Genomic DNA, 19,975 nt, shown 5'->3' with positions numbered 1-19,975 from the left:
TTTACATTGTGACGTCACGGCGGCCATCTTGGATGAGTGTAACGGGACATAGTGTAACGGGACATAGCGTAACGGGACATAACGTAACGGGACAAGTAGATCACGGCAGCCATTTTGGATCCGCCATCTTGGATCCGCCATTTTGGATGACGTCATTGTGTTCTCGAAAATTCCGGCATTGTGTTATCCGCCATTTTGAATTATGACGTCACCGTTGCAACTTCCGTTACGGCCGCCATCTTTAACTTTTTTATTTATTATCCGATTTTAATGAATTTTTTTTTAAATTTATTAAAAAATCCATTTAATAAAATTTTAATAAAATACTTATAAAAAATATACTTTTAGTACACGGAGTTTGGAGTCCTCGGTTCGAACCCGACGAGTGCAAAAAAAATAAAAATGGCGACCGATCCTTCCTCAATGGTGGTTGCAGGCAGACTGACTCCCACCACTTTTTCAAAGCATATATATCGTCACCTAGTATGTTGTCATGTCCGCCATCTTGAAATTTGGACGCCATCTTGAAAATCTTTATTTACTATCCGATTTTAATGAAAAAAATTCCAAAATTTATCAAAAAATTAACGTATTTGAATTCCGTTTGATTATATCGTTGTACGTCCTCGGTTCGATTCCCGGCGAGAGTAAATTGTCGATCCTTCCTCCATGAAAGCTACCTAGACTGATCTACCACCACCAGTACAAGGTATATATCATCAACTGGTATGATATCATGTCCGCCATCTTGTCTTCATCCGCTGGAGAGCACCATCTTGTTTTCGTCTGCTAGAGTGTGTCGATACCGTGTAGTATAATTATCTGGTTACCAAACCTTTGACCTTGACCTTGAACTTTGACTGTGACCTTGAACTTTGACCTTGACCTTGAAATTTGACCTTGACCTTGAAATTTGACCTTGACCTTGAAATTTGACATTGACCTTGAAATTTGACCTTGACCTTGAAATTTGACCTTGACCTTGAAATTTGACTTTGACCTTGAAATTGGACTTTGTCCTGGAAATTTGACTTTGTCCTTGTCGACCATCATGGATCCGACATTTTATGTTCAGTACATGCTACCAGGAGCGACCACCTGCTGGAGTACACCATCTTGCGCGTGTACTCATATTATAGAGTACATTTCCATCAGGTTAATTTTATTCCAACCCGCTACAGTGCAGTAATCATTTATTACCGAGGTGCCCCCGCCATCTTGAAATTCGGCCGCCATCTTGAAATCATGTAATAATGTAGCTAGAAAAGTGGGAAAAAATCCAAAATTCATAAAAAAAATCACTCATTAACTTACATATCGATTCGATCCGCTCCAGTCCTTGGTTCGATCCTAGATCGATGCAATAATGTTTAATTTTATGTAAAAAAAATAATAATTTCCATAAACCATGTTCAAAATTCATTAAATAAATTTGTAATCCATATAATGATTGATTGGATCGACTTAGGTCCTTGGTTCGATCCCTGGCCGATACAAAACAACTTTAATTTTAAAAAAAATACTAAAAAAGTGCTAGGTGTGAGAAAATAAAAACACCACAAGTTCTTTTAAAAAAATTTTATTACATAAATTCAATACACTACTACAAGTACAAAAAAAACACTGACAAATTAACAAAGCCTTTTAGATTCCTCGATTCAAACAGTCTTCTTATTGTACGGACTAAGCCTTTTACATGACTTTAAATGTCTATCCGATCCGGTCATCACCGCAGCCAGAGACGGACTGAAGTTCAAATCACTTATATAGTCTCATTAGCCGGTACAACACATGAGTCAAATCAATAACCATGTTCATTATACGTCTCGGAGCATTTTTTATAATGACGATGTAAGCTATTGATACGTGAAATTAGTTTATTGCACTTATTGCACTGAAATTGTATTCTTTGAACATTATTAGAACAACCGCTTCTTTCATGTCTGCGAGCATTTGAGGTGATAGTAAATGATGCACCACAGTATTTGCACTGATGCGAAGTACGCTCTTCATTAATTGAAGTATACAATGTTGATGAAACTTCAGCTGATGGTGGAACAGCACATATCGAAGTCTCCTCCAGTGTTGTCAGAGGCGTTGCCAACGGGATCTGCTCCAACATCGTCGGCGCTGACGTCATGGTTCCCGTAGTCGATGATACATCCTCCATCGAGTACGACGTTAAAGTCGGTAAAGATGCCATCGAAGTCTCAAGAACAGGCAATTACACGACTTATGCACCAGAAGAAACAAACTAGGTGATCCCTACACCACCGTCGCCAGTAACAAACTGAGCGTCCTGCTGTCTAGAACTCGCTTATATACATGCACCGTATGGAATAATACGCTAGTCAAATCAAGAACCATCTACAATAATACTAGAGTCAAAACAACGTTAAAAATAGAAGCACCGACTACGAAAAGGCAGCACATTTGGAAGCACCGACTACGAAAAGGCAGCACATTTGGAAGCACCGACAACGAAAAGGCAGCACATTTGGCAGCACCGACAACGAAAAGGCAGCACATTTGGAAGCACCGACTACGAAAAGGCAGCACATTTGGAAGCACCGACAACGAAAAGGCAGCACATTTGGAAGCACCGACAACGAAAAGGCAGCACATTTGGAAGCACCGACAACGAAAATGGCAGCACATTCGGAAGCACCGACAACGAAAAGGCAGCACATTCTGGAAGCACCGACAACGAAAAGGCAGCACATTCGGAAGCACCGACAACGAAAAGGCAGCACATTCGGAAGCACCGACAACGAAAAGGCAGCACATTTGGAAGCACCGACAACGAAAAGGCAGCACATTTGGAAGCACCGACAACGAAAAGGCAGCACATTCGGAAGCACCGACAACGAAAAGGCAGCACATTTGGAAGCACCGACAACGAAAAGGCAGCACATTTGGAAGCACCGACAACGAAAAGGCAGCACATTCGGAAGCACCGACAACGAAAAGGCAGCACATTTGGAAGCACCGACAACGAAAAGGCAGCACATTCGGAAGCACCGACAACGAAAAGGCAGCACATTTGGAAGCACCGCCAACGAAAAGGCAATGCATTTTGGATGCACCATCATAAAGACAGCGCATTTTGGAAGCACCATCGAATAAGGAAGCACATTTTGGAAGCACCATCGAATAAGGAATCACACTTGGAAGCTCCATCGAATAAGGAAGCACACTTGGAAGCTCCATCAACAAAAAAAAAAGGCAAAAAGGAAGCACAAGTTACGAGATCTAAGTCTTAGTTATAAATCAGAATACACGAAATAAAAACCTTAAATTTTTATAATTTAAATTATTTATTTCTTTACATTATACAAATGCAAGTAAAACAAGCCATTATTGTATGTAGCCAGCTTTCCTCAGTTCCTTGAGTATGAAGGATATTTCTTTGATGCACAAATAGTTTCCTGCACAAAGCTAACCATGTAGAAGTCTTAGCCGGTCAACCAATATGTTTGGATCTTTCCATGATGTGTAATCATTCTCTTCTACCACCATCTTCCTTGCACCTTTATAATAAATATTATGATCTCTGGTGTCTTCCGTTTTACCACCAACCTCAGGGTAACTTTCATGTTTGAGACGGTGATCATCACAAGCTTGATCAGATTTATTTAATATATCACGACGTTTCTACCGTTTCGGTCTCAGGACACCTCCACATTCTTCGATCTTGGCAGCTTTAGGTGTTTCATCATAGTCTATGTCTTTGTCAACAGCCTCAGAGTCACTGTAACAATCATTGTAGAAGGAATCGTCTTCACCCAATTTACCGTAATAATTCGATGTTGATGATGTCGAAGTGTCTTCATCGTCTTAATGCTTCCTTTTTAGGAGTCCATCATTTTTACAAAGTAGGAAAGATCTACTTGAATTCGGCTGGAATATATTCTCACTTTTCGCGTTAAGGATTCTTCCATTGTCTTCATTCTTCCGTAAATCATCAACCTCCTTCAATTTAAGTTCTTTGTCGAGATCGGAAGAGCCAAGAAGATTATTGTGATAATGCAGATCACTCTTCCTTAGGCTAGTAGATTCATCGTTGTCCTCTTGCTTGTACGCAGGCTTGGCGCTACAAGTTCTGCCATGTCTTTTTAGGCTCTCTCTCCGCGTAAACGACTTGCTACATCGAACACAACTTATCATATTGCGCAGAGGATTTTTAACACAGTCATTCTTCTCGTGTTGTCTTTTATTCTTTCTCAAGATAAACTCTTTACTGCAAAACTTACACCTATGTTCTTTCGATACAGCGTCAGATCCCAAATCGGAATTCATATTAGTTACTGAGACTAATGCCAGATACCAATTGAGTGTTTTAAATTAAATCCAATACTTAAATAGAAATTTTTTCATATTTCATCAGCGAGAATTAATATATCTCATGCAAAAGTACTTTATGCATGTAGTTCTGCTTTTCAACAACAGATGTCGCCACATGTTGCTTGCAGGTAAATAATATTTAGTTCTTTTATGCGGGATGCGGGATGCTCACTAACGATCGCAAAAGAAGGATGGCTTCGCTAGACTCCAAGGAAAAGGAAGTTCGTCTTGCATGTTGGTGCTCCACAGATGTCTCATGGTGTAATATTAATTTGACTGAGTAATGATATTTTTTTTAATTCCACCTGATAAAAATATTGCAAGTTTTGATTTAGTAGCAGAAATTATCGAATTAAATGTAACTCCAAATAAAATGACATGTCTCATTAGACAAAAAAAATCCATGCAGAGATAGATCTCTCACAAATAATCAGGAGCACTCGGTGAAAACCATCAGATGTATAGTCAGGAATAATCAGAAAAACTTGGAGAAAGCCATCAATATAATAACAAGAATAATCAGGAGCACACGGAGAAAACTACCATAATATTGTCAAGAATAATCAGGAGCACACGGATAAATCCACCATAATACTGTCAAGAATAAACGGGAGCACACGGAGAAAACCACCATAATATTGACAAGAATAATCAGGAGCACACGGAGAAAACCGCTACAAGTTTTCTTTGATATCATAAAATTTCAGAAAAAAATAAATAATAAAAATAAATAAATAAAAAATTTAAAAAAATGAAATAAAAAAATACATAAATAGATTCTGCTAGCTTGTGAACTTCTCATTGTTGAGCAAAGATATAGTTCTAGTACAAGCCAGAATTTTATGTATTTTTTTATTTCATTTTTTTAAATTTTTTATTTATTTATTTTTATTATTTATTTTTTTCTGAAATTTTATGATATCAAAGAAAACTTGTGGCGGTTTTCTCCGTGTGCTCCTGATTATTCTTGTCAATATTATGGTGGTTTTCTCCGTGTGCTCCCGTTTATTCTTGACAGTATTATGGTGGATTTATCCGTGTGCTCCTGATTATTCTTGACAATATTATGGTAGTTTTCTCCGTGTGCTCCTGATTATTCTTGTTATTATATTGATGGCTTTCTCCAAGTTTTTCTGATTATTCCTGACTATACATCTGATGGTTTTCACCGAGTGCTCCTGATTATTTGTGAGAGATCTATCTCTGCATGGATTTTTTTTGTCTAATGAGACATGTCATTTTATTTGGAGTTACATTTAATTCGATAATTTCTGCTACTAAATCAAAACTTGCAATATTTTTATCAGGTGGAATTAAAAAAAATATCATTACTCAGTCAAATTAATATTACACCATGAGACATCTGTGGAGCACCAACATGCAAGACGAACTTCCTTTTCCTTGGAGTCTAGCGAAGCCATCCTTCTTTTGCGATCGTTAGTGAGCATCCCGCATCCCGCATAAAAGAACTAAATATTATTTACCTACAAGCAACATGTGGCGACATCTGTTGTTGAAAAGCAGAACTACATGCATAAAGTACTTTTGCATGAGATATATTAATTCTCGCTGATGAAATATGAAAAAATTTCTATTTAAGTATTGGATTTAATTTAAAACACTCAATTGGTATCTGGCATTAGTCTCAGTAACTAATATGAATTCCGATTTGGGATCTGACGCTGTATCGAAAGAACATAGGTGTAAGTTTTGCAGTAAAGAGTTTATCTTGAGAAAGAATAAAAGACAACACGAGAAGAATGACTGTGTTAAAAATCCTCTGCGCAATATGATAAGTTGTGTTCGATGTAGCAAGTCGTTTACGCGGAGAGAGAGCCTAAAAAGACATGGCAGAACTTGTAGCGCCAAGCCTGCGTACAAGCAAGAGGACAACGATGAATCTACTAGCCTAAGGAAGAGTGATCTGCATTATCACAATAATCTTCTTGGCTCTTCCGATCTCGACAAAGAACTTAAATTGAAGGAGGTTGATGATTTACGGAAGAATGAAGACAATGGAAGAATCCTTAACGCGAAAAGTGAGAATATATTCCAGCCGAATTCAAGTAGATCTTTCCTACTTTGTAAAAATGATGGACTCCTAAAAAGGAAGCATTAAGACGATGAAGACACTTCGACATCATCAACATCGAATTATTAAGGTAAATTGGGTGAAGACGATTCCTTCTACAGTGATTGTTACAGTGACTCTGAGGCTGTTGACAAAGACATAGACTATGATGAAACACCTAAAGCTGCCAAGATCGAAGAATATAGAGGTGTCCTGAGACCGAAACGGTGGAAACGTCGTGATATATTAAATAAATCTGATCAAGCTTGTGATGATCACCGTCTCAAACATGAAAGTTACCCTGAGGTTGGTGGTAAAACGGAAGACACCAGAGATCATAATATTTATTATAAAGGTGCAAGGAAGATGGTGGTAGAAGAGAATGATTACACATCATGGAAAGATCCAAACATATTGGTTGACCGGCTAAGACTTCTACATGGTTAGCTTTGTGCAGGAAACTATTTGTGCATCAAAGAAATATCCTTCATACTCAAGGAACTGAGGAAAGCTGGCTACATACAATAATGGCTTGTTTTACTTGCATTTGTATAATGTAAAGAAATAAATAATTTAAATTATAAAAATTTAAGGTTTTTATTTCGTGTATTCTGATTTCTAACTAAGACTTAGATCTCGTAACTTGTGCTTCCTTTTTGCCTTTTTTTTTGTTGATGGAGCTTCCAAGTGTGCTTCCTTATTCGATGGAGCTTCCAAGTGTGATTCCTTATTCGATGGTGCTTCCAAAATGTGCTTCCTTATTCGATGGTGCTTCCAAAATGCGCTGTCTTTATGATGGTGCATCCAAAATGCATTGCCTTTTCGTTGGCGGTGCTTCCAAATGTGCTGCCTTTTCGTTGTCGGTGCTTCCAAATGTGCTGCCTTTTCGTTGTCGGTGCTTCCGAATGTGCTGCCTTTTCGTTGTCGGTGCTTCCAAATGTGCTGCCTTTTCGTTGTCGGTGCTTCCGAATGTGCTGCCTTTTCGTTGTCGGTGCTTCCAAATGTGCTGCCTTTTCGTTGTCGGTGCTTCCAAATGTGCTGCCTTTTCGTTGTCGGTGCTTCCGAATGTGCTGCCTTTTCGTTGTCGGTGCTTCCAAATGTGCTGCCTTTTCGTTGTCGGTGCTTCCAAATGTGCTGCCTTTTCGTTGTCGGTGCTTCCGAATGTGCTGCCTTTTCGTTGTTGGTGCTTCCGAATGTGCTGCCTTTTCGTTGTCGGTGCTTCCAGAATGTGCTGCCTTTTCGTTGTCGGTGCTTCCAAATGTGCTGCCATTTTCGTTGTCGGTGCTTCCAAATGTGCTGCCTTTTCGTTGTCGGTGCTTCCAAATGTGCTGCCTTTTCGTTGTCGGTGCTTCCAAATGTGCTGCCTTTTCGTAGTCGGTGCTTCCAAATGTGCTGCCTTTTCGTTGTCGGTGCTGCCAAATGTGCTGCCTTTTCGTTGTCGGTGCTTCCAAATGTGCTGCCTTTTCGTAGTCGGTGCTTCCAAATGTGCTGCCTTTTCGTAGTCGGTGCTTCTATTTTTAACGTTGTTTTGACTCTAGTATTATTGTAGATGGTTCTTGATTTGACTAGCGTATTATTCCATACGGTGCATGTATATAAGCGAGTTCTAGACAGCAGGACGCTCAGTTTGTTACTGGCGACGGTGGTGTAGGGATCACCTAGTTTGTTTCTTCTGGTGCATAAGTCGTGTAATTGCCTGTTCTTGAGACTTCGATGGCATCTTTACCGACTTTAACGTCGTACTCGATGGAGGATGTATCATCGACTACGGGAACCATGACGTCAGCGCCGACGATGTTGGAGCAGATCCCGTTGGCAACGCCTCTGACAACACTGGAGGAGACTTCGATATGTGCTGTTCCACCATCAGCTGAAGTTTCATCAACATTGTATACTTCAATTAATGAAGAGCGTACTTCGCATCAGTGCAAATACTGTGGTGCATCATTTACTATCACCTCAAATGCTCGCAGACATGAAAGAAGCGGTTGTTCTAATAATGTTCAAAGAATACAATTTCAGTGCAATAAGTGCAATAAACTAATTTCACGTATCGATAGCTTACATCGTCATTATAAAAAATGCTCCGAGACGTATAATGAACATGGTTATTGATTTGACTCATGTGTTGTACCGGCTAATGAGACTATATAAGTGATTTGAACTTTAGTCCGTCTCTGGCTGCGGTGATGACCGGATTGGATAGACATTTAAAGTCATGTAAAAGGCTTAGTCCGTACAATAAGAAGACTGTTTGAATCGAGGAATCTAAAAGGCTTTGTTAATTTGTCAGTGTTTTTTTTGTACTTGTAGTAGTGTATTGAATTTATGTAATAAAATTTTTTTAAAAGAACTTGTGGTGTTTTTATTTTCTCACACCTAGCACTTTTTTAGTATTTTTTTTTAAATTAAAGTTGTTTTGTATCGGCCAGGGATCGAACCAAGGACCTAAGTCGATCCAATCAATCATTATATGGATTACAAATTTATTTAATGAATTTTGAACATGGTTTATGGAAATTATTATTTTTTTTACATAAAATTAAACATTATTGCATCGATCTCGGATCGAACCAAGGACTGGAGCGGATCGAATCGATATGTAAGTTAATGAGTGATTTTTTTTATGAATTTTGGATTTTTTCCCGCTTTTCTAGCTACATTATTACATGATTTCAAGATGGCGGCCGAATTTCAAGATGGCGGGGGCACCTCGGTAATAAATGATTACTGCACTGTAGCGGGTTAGAATAAAATTAACCTGATGGAAATGTACTCTATAATATGAGTACACGCGCAAGATGGTGTACTCCAGCAGGTGGTCGCTCCTGGTAGCATGTACTGAACATAAAATGTCGGATCCATGATGGTCGACAAGGACAAAGTCAAATTTCCAGGACAAAGTCCAATTTCAAGGTCAAGGTCAAATTTCAAGGTCAAGGTCAAATTTCAAGGTCAAGGTCAAATTTCAAGGTCAATGTCAAATTTCAAGGTCAAGGTCAAATTTCAAGGTCAAGGTCAAATTTCAAGGTCAAGGTCAAAGTTCAAGGTCACAGTCAAAGTTCAAGGTCAAGGTCAAAGGTTTGGTAACCAGATAATTATACTACACGGTATCGACACACTCTAGCAGACGAAAACAAGATGGTGCTCTCCAGCGGATGAAGACAAGATGGCGGACATGATATCATACCAGTTGATGATATATACCTTGTACTGGTGGTGGTAGATCAGTCTAGGTAGCTTTCATGGAGGAAGGATCGACAATTTACTCTCGCCGGGAATCGAACCGAGGACGTACAACGATATAATCAAACGGAATTCAAATACGTTAATTTTTTGATAAATTTTGGAATTTTTTTCATTAAAATCGGATAGTAAATAAAGATTTTCAAGATGGCGTCCAAATTTCAAGATGGCGGACATGACAACATACTAGGTGACGATATATATGCTTTGAAAAAGTGGTGGGAGTCAGTCTGCCTGCAACCACCATTGAGGAAGGATCGGTCGCCATTTTTATTTTTTTTGCACTCGTCGGGTTCGAACCGAGGACTCCAAACTCCGTGTACTAAAAGTATATTTTTTATAAGTATTTTATTAAAATTTTATTAAATGGATTTTTTAATAAATTTTAAAAAAAATTCATTAAAATCGGATAATAAATAAAAAAGTTAAAGATGGCGGCCGTAACGGAAGTTGCAACGGTGACGTCATAATTCAAAATGGCGGATAACACAATGCCGGAATTTTCGAGAACACAATGACGTCATCCAAAATGGCGGATCCAAGATGGCGGATCCAAAATGGCTGCCGTGATCTACTTGTCCCGTTACGTTATGTCCCGTTACGCTATGTCCCGTTACACTATGTCCCGTTACACTCATCCAAGATGGCCGCCGTGACGTCACAATGTAAACAATCTTCAATCCTCAGCCTGCAGCCTGTCCTCGGATGCCCATTCCTATACTACTATATATATATTTATTTATTTATTTATTTATTTAAAGGCTCATTCAAATGCATGGCTAAAAAAAACTTAGATTCACCGAGTCTAATTTATTGCGTAGGAAGTTAAAAATTATATTTGCGCAAAGGTTATACCGAAGTGGTTTAGAATCCATTTTAAATGTAAGTACTGCATCAAAACATTGAAACAGGCATAGAAAATAACCACTTCGTATACAAGGAAAAAAGGGTAGCCCACAATTAACAAACTCACGTATTCCGAATCACAAAGACTGCTTTCCTCACTGTCTGTATCGCTTGCAGTGTCCGTGTCACTTGAACATTCGACATTTATTATTATTTTATCAATTTCAATGTCAATTCTCCTGTCACTGTTAACACAGTCCACTTAAATATTTTTCACATGCTTGTAACACTCTTTCCATTTGTCCACAGAATAGCTGCTGAACAGTTCCTCACACAATTTTCTTTTATCATCTAGCGATAAAGAGATTCCTTCCCTAATTTTGTTTTTGATGTCTGCCCATACCAGCTCAATCGGATTTAATTCAGCATGGTATGGAGGCAGGCGAATGGCATTATGTCAACACTCCGTGATTAACGTATATATTTTAAATTGTTTCTTCACTGGCACACTTTTTACTAAAATCAGAAGACTCGCTTTGGCCATTGTTAAAGAGAATGAAATATTGTTTTTTGCTAGCCAGTTTTACATGTCTTGTTTTAAGGATGATGCTGTAGGTTTTTTTTTTTAGCTGTGCATTATGATAACTGGCGTTGTCCAGAACTACAACACATTTTTTAGGTAAATTTGGCAGTAATTTACTTTTCACCCACATTGAAAAGTTTTAAAAATTCATATCGTCGTGGTAGTCTCCAGATTTTTGTTTTGACTTAAAAATAAGTAAAGCATTCGGAACAAAGCCTTCTTCTCCACCCGCATGAACAATAATTAATCTTGGACCTTTCCCAGTGGATTTTGTGACGCCTATTTCCGTATCTGACTTCCAACAAGAACTTACGCTGTGTGTAGCATGAACATAAGTTTCGTCAACATAAACTACGGTTCTGCCAGCCTCACGTAACTCAAGATAGCGCCCTCTCCAAGCAGCTATTTCGGTCTTTTCAATCACAATCTTTCTCTTCGATTGACACTTTTTCCAGCGAAACCCTAACCTATTCAACAACTTTCGCAAGATTCCCGGCTACAGTTCAAAACGTTGCCTTCTGGCAAAGCCTTGGTCAACTTATTTATCCTTACTGTATAAAACTCGTGAATTTTTCTCCGCACAGCACCACATGTAAAATCGTCTACTTCGATTATTTTCCTATGCTCTGTTTTCTTACCCGTCGGTGTCGAAAAGCTAAACTGGTTTTGCTCTTTAATTTCGCCTTACCTTCTGCTAGAATTCGTCTAACTGTTGATACTGAGACACCTGTTGCAGCAGTTGTTTCAGCGACATTGTACGTCAATTTATACAACTGTTTTTGTTTACTGAGATGTGTTGCAAAATCGTAAACAATCTCACGAGCTTGTCCCCGCACTGGCGTGCAGATTTAATACGTGATTTAAATCCCGACGTAGAAGCCATTACGTAGATCGGGTCGTGTAAAACGGAATGCGAGACAGCCGAGCGCGAAGGTGTTATCAGCCAGACAGCGGCTCCATTACTAACCCCCTCCACTTCCTGACGCGCTCATCATGTAACCGTCTACTGGCAGTGAGGTCTGCGCAGGTTCTTTTCCTTGTTGTCGCACTATAACAAATCAAGCAGTGTCCATTTAAGAAAAAAATTATTTTTTTATATAAAACCTAAATATTTAAGGTTAAATGTAACTTAATATGTAGCTACAATCTTTAATGGCTATTCCAGTAACACACAAAAGTGTATCCTGATTAATAGCATTCCGTTATTGGTATGGATTTAAGTGGACATTTTCGTGATTTAATTACAGAACCATTCACACTTTCATTATGAATTCATTTCTGAGGGTATATTTTTTACTAAACATGTCAAACGTCTCCGTCATTTTGAACACAGAAAACTTATTTAGGTTGTTCTTGACATCAATGAAAATGCCTTTTGCACATTTCTACATTTTTACGCACCGACATACGGGTCATCAGCTGATTTTCAACAAATACATGTATTGAATTCATATTTTAATCACAACTAGACTAACTTCTATGGAATAAAATTTACATGTCTATATAATTGATCAAACAAATTAATGTTCAACCACAACATTTCGTTTTCACTATCATTTCACTGTCTAAGACGTAAAAAAATATGATTAAATTTATGTTTCGCTTTTGACAATTAAGTGTAATTTAGTCTGGTGAATACAAAAATATAAATGATTTAATTTGTATTGGTTAAAACATCCACAGATTTCTTGCTAAGCAAGGGAGAAGTTTTATAATAAATTTTGTTTCCAAAAATATATACATTTAACTGTCTTTTTAAAGTAGAAATGTTCGTAATCTGTTAATCCAAAAATGTGCCTTTTAATTAGACAATATACCAATTTTAAATTTTTGTGGAAAAACACAAGCTGTTTGGTTAAATAATTTACGTGAATAAATGAATAATCAACATTATTATTTTTGTTATATTTTGACATGCACAGTAGAATACGTTTTGATACGCAGGAATGATTTTTATGTGTACCAAAACCTTTAATTTTCCGTTTTCTATTTAAGCTCACGTTACTGTTCAAGCTATCGCGTATATCTTTTAGCAACATAGACAGATGTCAGTATTCAATCCTCTTGCAACTAAACGTTGCCTTTGTGTATTCATACAGCTTTTAAATAAATTTATAAACCGCTTACCGTGGTAGGTCACGTATATGGTGTTACGCTGATAAAAATTTTGTTTGATGTGAGATTCCATTTGAGTTCACAAAATAACTCAAATTCAATTTCATTTATTCCAGTGAGCGTTTCTGTTGGATTGGTTTCGAAAATTATTTCACTGTTTCAAAGCTGTTTTATTCCCGATAGACATAGGCTATGTTTTATTTTAAAAGTTATATTCCCGTAAGCTATAGCAATATTTATAACTCAAACATGAAAAAAACTACCACATTCACAGATTTAATATCTCATGCTGATAAAAACATTACATAAAATGAAGAGAGAAAAATCACAGAAAACAAGACTGAGTTAGCTGATGTCGGACAAACGGAACCAACGATGAAACTAAACAAGTATTATGGACAACACAAAGACGATAGCAAGGACAAAACATGTTTCACATATAAATATCGTACAGCACACAATAATTCCGTTGAAGAAACTTATTCATGGAAAAGATAATATAACAACACAGACGAACACAGTGGGCTTACAAAGACGAGACAGATTAAATACATGCAGACAACAAACCTGGACAATACAGCAAACATGTAAACACAGCGATGAAGATAAACAAGTACGATGAACAACAGAACGACGATGGCACTGACGAATACAGAATATTTCCAATGACCACAAGTGCGACTGCAATGGCGTATGTCCAAAATACTGCATTAAATCCAAATTACCCATTGCATGAATCATTTAAAGAACGTAAAATATATACATGTTACACCAGTGCTGCCCTACGAGTCAGTAGTGGGACAATATAGTATATGCTATATTATATAACTTACGTAACATCTATATTCGTCTCGTAAGTAAACATTATATTTATTTATTTATTTATTTATTTATTCATGTGTAACATCTAAGCCCTCTGTATACGGCATTTGGTGGGAGTAATTTCGTGAATGCGATGGAAGTCAAGGAACGGAAATGAGTAACAACCACGGTTCTACCAAAGTTCACAAATACAAAGGGATACTTTATATTATTGACTGTTTAATGGGAAGTATTTTAACAAAATTTCTTGTCAAATTATGTGACAACTGCGACAGTTGGTATTCCAGTTATCTCGAAAATAGATTTTTTTTATATACAAACAATCATAATTCATCTTTATACAATGCTTGTTTCGGTGTTCCTCAGGGAGGTAGCTAATCACCCTTCTTTTTTAATATTTTTATGAATGATATTTTGGATGCCCTAAAACACTCAACAGGTTTAACATTTGCAAATAATCTTAAAATCTATAGAATCATTACCACCTAATTTGGCTGCTTTTTAGTCCAAGATGACATAAATGCTGTAAATCAATGGTGCAAAACAAATTTGGTTTCATTAAATACTAATAAAAACACGATAATAACTTATACCAGAAAAAACCATCCTATTAAATTCGATTACAAATTAGAATACACCTTAGTTTCCATTACCTCCTCCATAAAAAATCTGGGCATCCTATTATATTTCAATTTTTTTTTCATGGACATATTTATCAGTGACATTCAAATTCACATATAATCCTTGTTCTGATCAAATGCATTTCTTTCTCTTTATTTTTCACTAATCAGATCTAAATTAGAATATGGTTATATTGTCTGGAGAAACATTTTGTTATCTGATTGTATGAAACTCGTAAGTATTCAAAATAAAATTATCGAACTTATTAATACAAAAAATTTCACGTATCCAACATTTATTTCTCTTTCTGATCGCCTAAACTACCTTGATTTTATTATTGTACTGAATTGTTATAATACTAAAATTAAATGTCCATATCTAATTTAAAATACTGGTTTGAGAATCCCCTAGTTTAACAGTTGATTACTATGCCCGGCAGATATCTTAGGTTTGTACTAGCAGAACAGAATACATTCGGCGCGTGACTTCCTACACTACGTAAGTCTGTATCCACGTCCGTGGGGGCCCCAGGGCGGTAAGGCCTTTTGGCTAAGAGCGCTGGGTTACCAAACCAAAAGTGAGAAATCCTATGAATTGTACTTGTATCACATAAGTGTAACATTGTGTAAATTGCAGTGGTTGTGCTCGAATATTTGTACTCATCCGTCAGGAAAAGTATCAAACTATTATCTAAACCTGCAACGTTTTACTTTGTCCCATTAAATATACTTACGGTGTCTGCTAATTATTATGCTAACCAAAATTAATTGAAATGTTAACTCAGTAACTAGCGAAAACCAGACACGATTTATTTTGTAAAACTAGGTCACTTAGAATGTAAAATAAATTTAAAACTATGCTTCTCAATTCATTGTGTTCTCAAAGTTAATTAAAACAAAAGTCTTACAAGAGATAGCAAACGACCAAAACATTACGCAATTGTAGCTCTCCGCGCGCAAGCTATCTCACAGTTGATGACGCAATAGCCAGTCTACCCTTATCGTTCTCCGGTTTCCGTACCTAAAACGTTTAATTTAGCGCTGGATGTGCATTTAAGTAAACATGGAGCTTGTTATGTTAGATTTGCTGCTTTAACTTCATGTGAGTCGTTTAGGAAACACCTGACTACCAACGTTAATGGCATTTAAAAAATGCTTGCGTATGTGTGGCTTTATATTTTAATGCACCTATAATCGATTATTTATTATAAATGTAAATACAATTTGCATTGTACTTCCACTTTAGAATGCATATTATAACCTTCAAAACCTCATATATATTATATGATTTGTTTAATGTAAATATGAAGTCCTCTTTCCATGATAATTGATTGTAATAGGTGACGAAAAACAAAATTAAGTTAAAATTAATTACTATTATTACTATTCTTATTACTTTATTTAGGTACTCCCGTTTTCCCCGTTCTGTCATTTCGTCAACGCTTCATACTCATCATTTCTCCACAATAGGCTATCAAGACCTTACTTGTTAATAGCCGCCCAACTCGCACACACCCTAACTGCCCAAATATTTTACTCCACTATACACTATGTAACAGTAATGTAGTAAATAAATATTTCCATTGTTTATTAAATAATTAAAATATCTGTTTTTTCCTGGCGTAGTCTGTGGGTCATGTGGTTGTTCTTTGCTGACTTTACGAATCCTGACTATGGACCGTTCACTCACACCCGTGTACTTCGCTGCTCTTGCCGTCTGTCTCTGTAAAGGCTCGAGCAGACATTTATTTTTCGTTTCTTCATCACAAAACTGCATCACGGTTTTTATTATTTCCCGCTCTCCGCTATGTATCACTTTACCGCGCCTCTGCGAGCTGTCACCTTCGCCTTCCATTTTCGGGTATACACTGAAGGGCGATATTTTCCTAACAGCCACTACACGGCTCTCGGCTACGTGTCGCCTGCTTACCCCCTCTTCTTTCTCCGGTCCCGCTGTCCCCGCACCCCCGCGCTGAGACACGCCAAGATAACTGCCGGCCACATACAATAAACCGTTTCCACTCTTCATAACAATAATGATTTATTATATAGATAGATTTCCAATTTAAATAAAATTGATATGAATCTTTATATTAGACATAGACATTTGTTTAAGTTAATTTCTATGATATATCTGTTCTTGTCATTGGATTTTTATTGCATCCTACCTCCATATTTATTATGTTGTATTGTTTTGTATTGTTTCTTACTGTACTCTTTTGTATTGATTGTAGTGTATTTGTGTTTTGTTTATTTTATATGTGTTATATTTATCTGTAATTGTTTTTGTTTAGTGCCCTCCGTCAAAGTTTTAGCCCGTTAGTTGGCATGTAACAATGTTCAATTTAAAAAAAATTAGAACCAAAATTATTGGAGTTCAGTATTTTTTTCAAGTCTTTTTATCTTTTATCGGGGCCATTTCATTATAAAGTTTAAAATGACTGACTGCTAATCAGATTATTTAATAGTCGACGTAGATGCTCCGGCAGCAAATTCTAAAGGCAGGTGCGGAAACTACGTGTGATTCGCGCCCAGAAATGTAACTTAACACAATATGTGTGCGTTCTTCACGATCGGAATTATTTTAAATATTAAATTTCGTTGCTGAGTTTTGCATTATAAGTGTGTTTGCAACATGAGATACGTGAATTTGCTCTTTCCCAAAGTTAGATTTTCACATATCTTGCAAGTGCTCCCTCACGTGTTTTTTTTTTTTTACTTACTTAATTAATCTAGTTTTGTCTGTAATTTTCTTTGCCATAATATCGAACAAAGTATGGGTGAAACAAATTTGCATTTTAAATGCAGATATTAAAAAAGTTAGAGTTAAGTATCTTCATCGTGCATGTTCAGGGCCACAGCCGTATCGGATTCGCGGTTTTCCAAGATTATCGTATGTTAGAAAAGTTTTAGAGGGAATTGAAAAATTATTATTACAATAAAATTAGTTTAGAATATTGTATTTGGTTTATATATTGTAATAAATATGGGCTTGACCGTTTGAAAATTCATCTAAAATCTCAAATAAATTACATGATTTCCCAAACCGTTGAATGCCAAAATAAGAAACCCCGATTCATGCTCGAGCAAGTATTAGATTTCCGTCATAATTCTTAAAAGGAAACTTGTTCTGGAAAAAACCCTTATCCACTCGTGTGAAGCCAGGCACCTCGGCTAGTTTACCGTAATGTGGAATCCACCCTGACGCCAGAAAAAAACGCGGTTTTTTTTAAGGTGACCATAAGACGTTCTTCAGGAAGAGTTTTTTTTAGTGGTATTTACGCCAATTTTTTTAATTGTGTTCTATTTTGTTCCGGATGTTATCGTATATCTGCTTGTGAATTCATCTGAGGTAACAAAGTTTTATACTCACCTAATTCAAGACGGGCCCTATTTATTCCGAGGACATTCGTCCTAATGTATTGTTTAGATTTATGATAAATGATTTTTGTTGTAAATAAAACACACAATAGGTCCTCATGTGACAGCTTTATAAATACAACTGACAGCAGCGGTATATTCTATAACCACCACCAGCTATAGTCATGCGGATTCATCTTGCTGTTGACAAACGCCGAGGTTAAGGGGGTGCACCCCACATTAGGTCAATATTTAAACTTAAAAAGTTGCTTATCGTTCGCAGACAAGAAATTGCACTCATCATCATTGCAAACGTTTTTGCATAATTAGCTGCCAAATTACAGTCTTGACATTTTAGGGCGTGCAAATAAGAAGAATCAAATGGGGGAAAAAATGAACTTGTTTGGATTTAAAGATCAAGTTACTGGCTACATGAATATATGTTTCGAATTTCTTTTAAAAAAAAAGTTATTTTATTTGAATTGGCTGTCGAAACTTCACAAATTAAAAAAAAAAAAACAATGTCTGGTTAGTATTAAACTAATTTTTTTAGAAGAAATTTTAATCATGTCATAAAAAAGGTTACCTCTAATCTTAAAAAAAATGTTTTGAATACGTTTAATTTTCCGTGTTTGGTTGACCAAAATCGATAAAAAAATTAACTTTGTTAACTAATTATGCAAATTTTATTTAATTTTTACCCAGACTATTAAAATTCTGAAATTTGTGAGATTTATAAGTCAATTATAATAAATTTGAACATTTTCTTTTTAAATTTTGCTTTTTTTTTTCATATTTCTAATACCATAAAATATAGTATTTTGACAGTATTATGACACTTGAATACATTCTAAAAGAACAGACAATTATTAAAATGGATAATTAAATCACAATCGAAATCAATGTAGCAATTAGAAGACATTCCATTGCAAGTGCTGTAATCAATATTTTGCAATTAATAGTGACCGATTGCTACAATAGTTTCTCCAGTGAAATAATAATTGGTTTTCATATATATACTAATGATAAAACTGTTCAAGGCAAAACGGCTGTACCTTGGATGAAATGATGAAAAATATTTTGCAAATGTCTATTTACATTATTGAGAACTCAAAAATATAGTTTTTTTTTTAATTTTTTGTATATTTGTGTGTTTGTCTGTTTGACTGTTTGTCTATTTGTACGAGCATCAATCGAAAACTGATGGAAAAATTTTGATGAAGTTTTTTTAATAGAAAACTATTTTGTTAACTTAGAAACTAGGCTGTGTCAAAATACAAAATAAAGAAAAGGGGGTAATTTTGGTTCAATAATAATTAATTATATCTCTGAAACTAATCAACCTTAATAAAAGGTAATGGGTACCAATAATTAACATTCAAAAACTGCCCACAATATTTTTTTTAATATTAATGATACGAATATCAAACCCTAAGGGGTGAAAAAGGAGTAAGTATGTTTTAAAAGTTAATAATTATAACTCCAAATTAAATTAAGTGTAATAAATGGTTTTGCATACCAAAAAGAAAAAAAGAAAACTAAAACAACAATTTTTACATTTTGCAAAATTCAACCCCTAAGGTGTGAAAAAGGGGTAAGTATGTTTTTAAAATTAACAATTATATCCACCGAATTTAATTGAGCGTAATAATTAATTTTGGGTGCCAATAATCTAATCTAAAACTAAATCTAAATTCTAAATATATATATATATATATGCTTTGTTAGTACGTAAATACACAGTTTTCTCAATCACCACAAACCCCAATCAACTTCCCGTTGGGGTGGTAAATACCCCTTGGTCTTCAGGTGGTAGTAAGGGAGTTTTGTCGCGGTGGGTGGTTGTGGGTGGCGAAAATGTTAAAACATATATTTCTGTCCTTTTCTAGCGCATGAGGACTTCCGAGAAGATCTCAAAATTTCTTGAATGGTCTAGAAATTTCCAAAATGTGTAAAACGGTTATAATT

Source organism: Bacillus rossius, chromosome 1, assembly GCF_032445375.1.
Source record: "Bacillus rossius redtenbacheri isolate Brsri chromosome 1, Brsri_v3, whole genome shotgun sequence".
NCBI lineage: Eukaryota > Metazoa > Arthropoda > Insecta > Phasmatodea > Bacillidae > Bacillus > Bacillus rossius.
The sequence above is the reverse complement of the archived record's forward strand: the minus strand, read 5'-3'. Positions refer to the sequence as shown.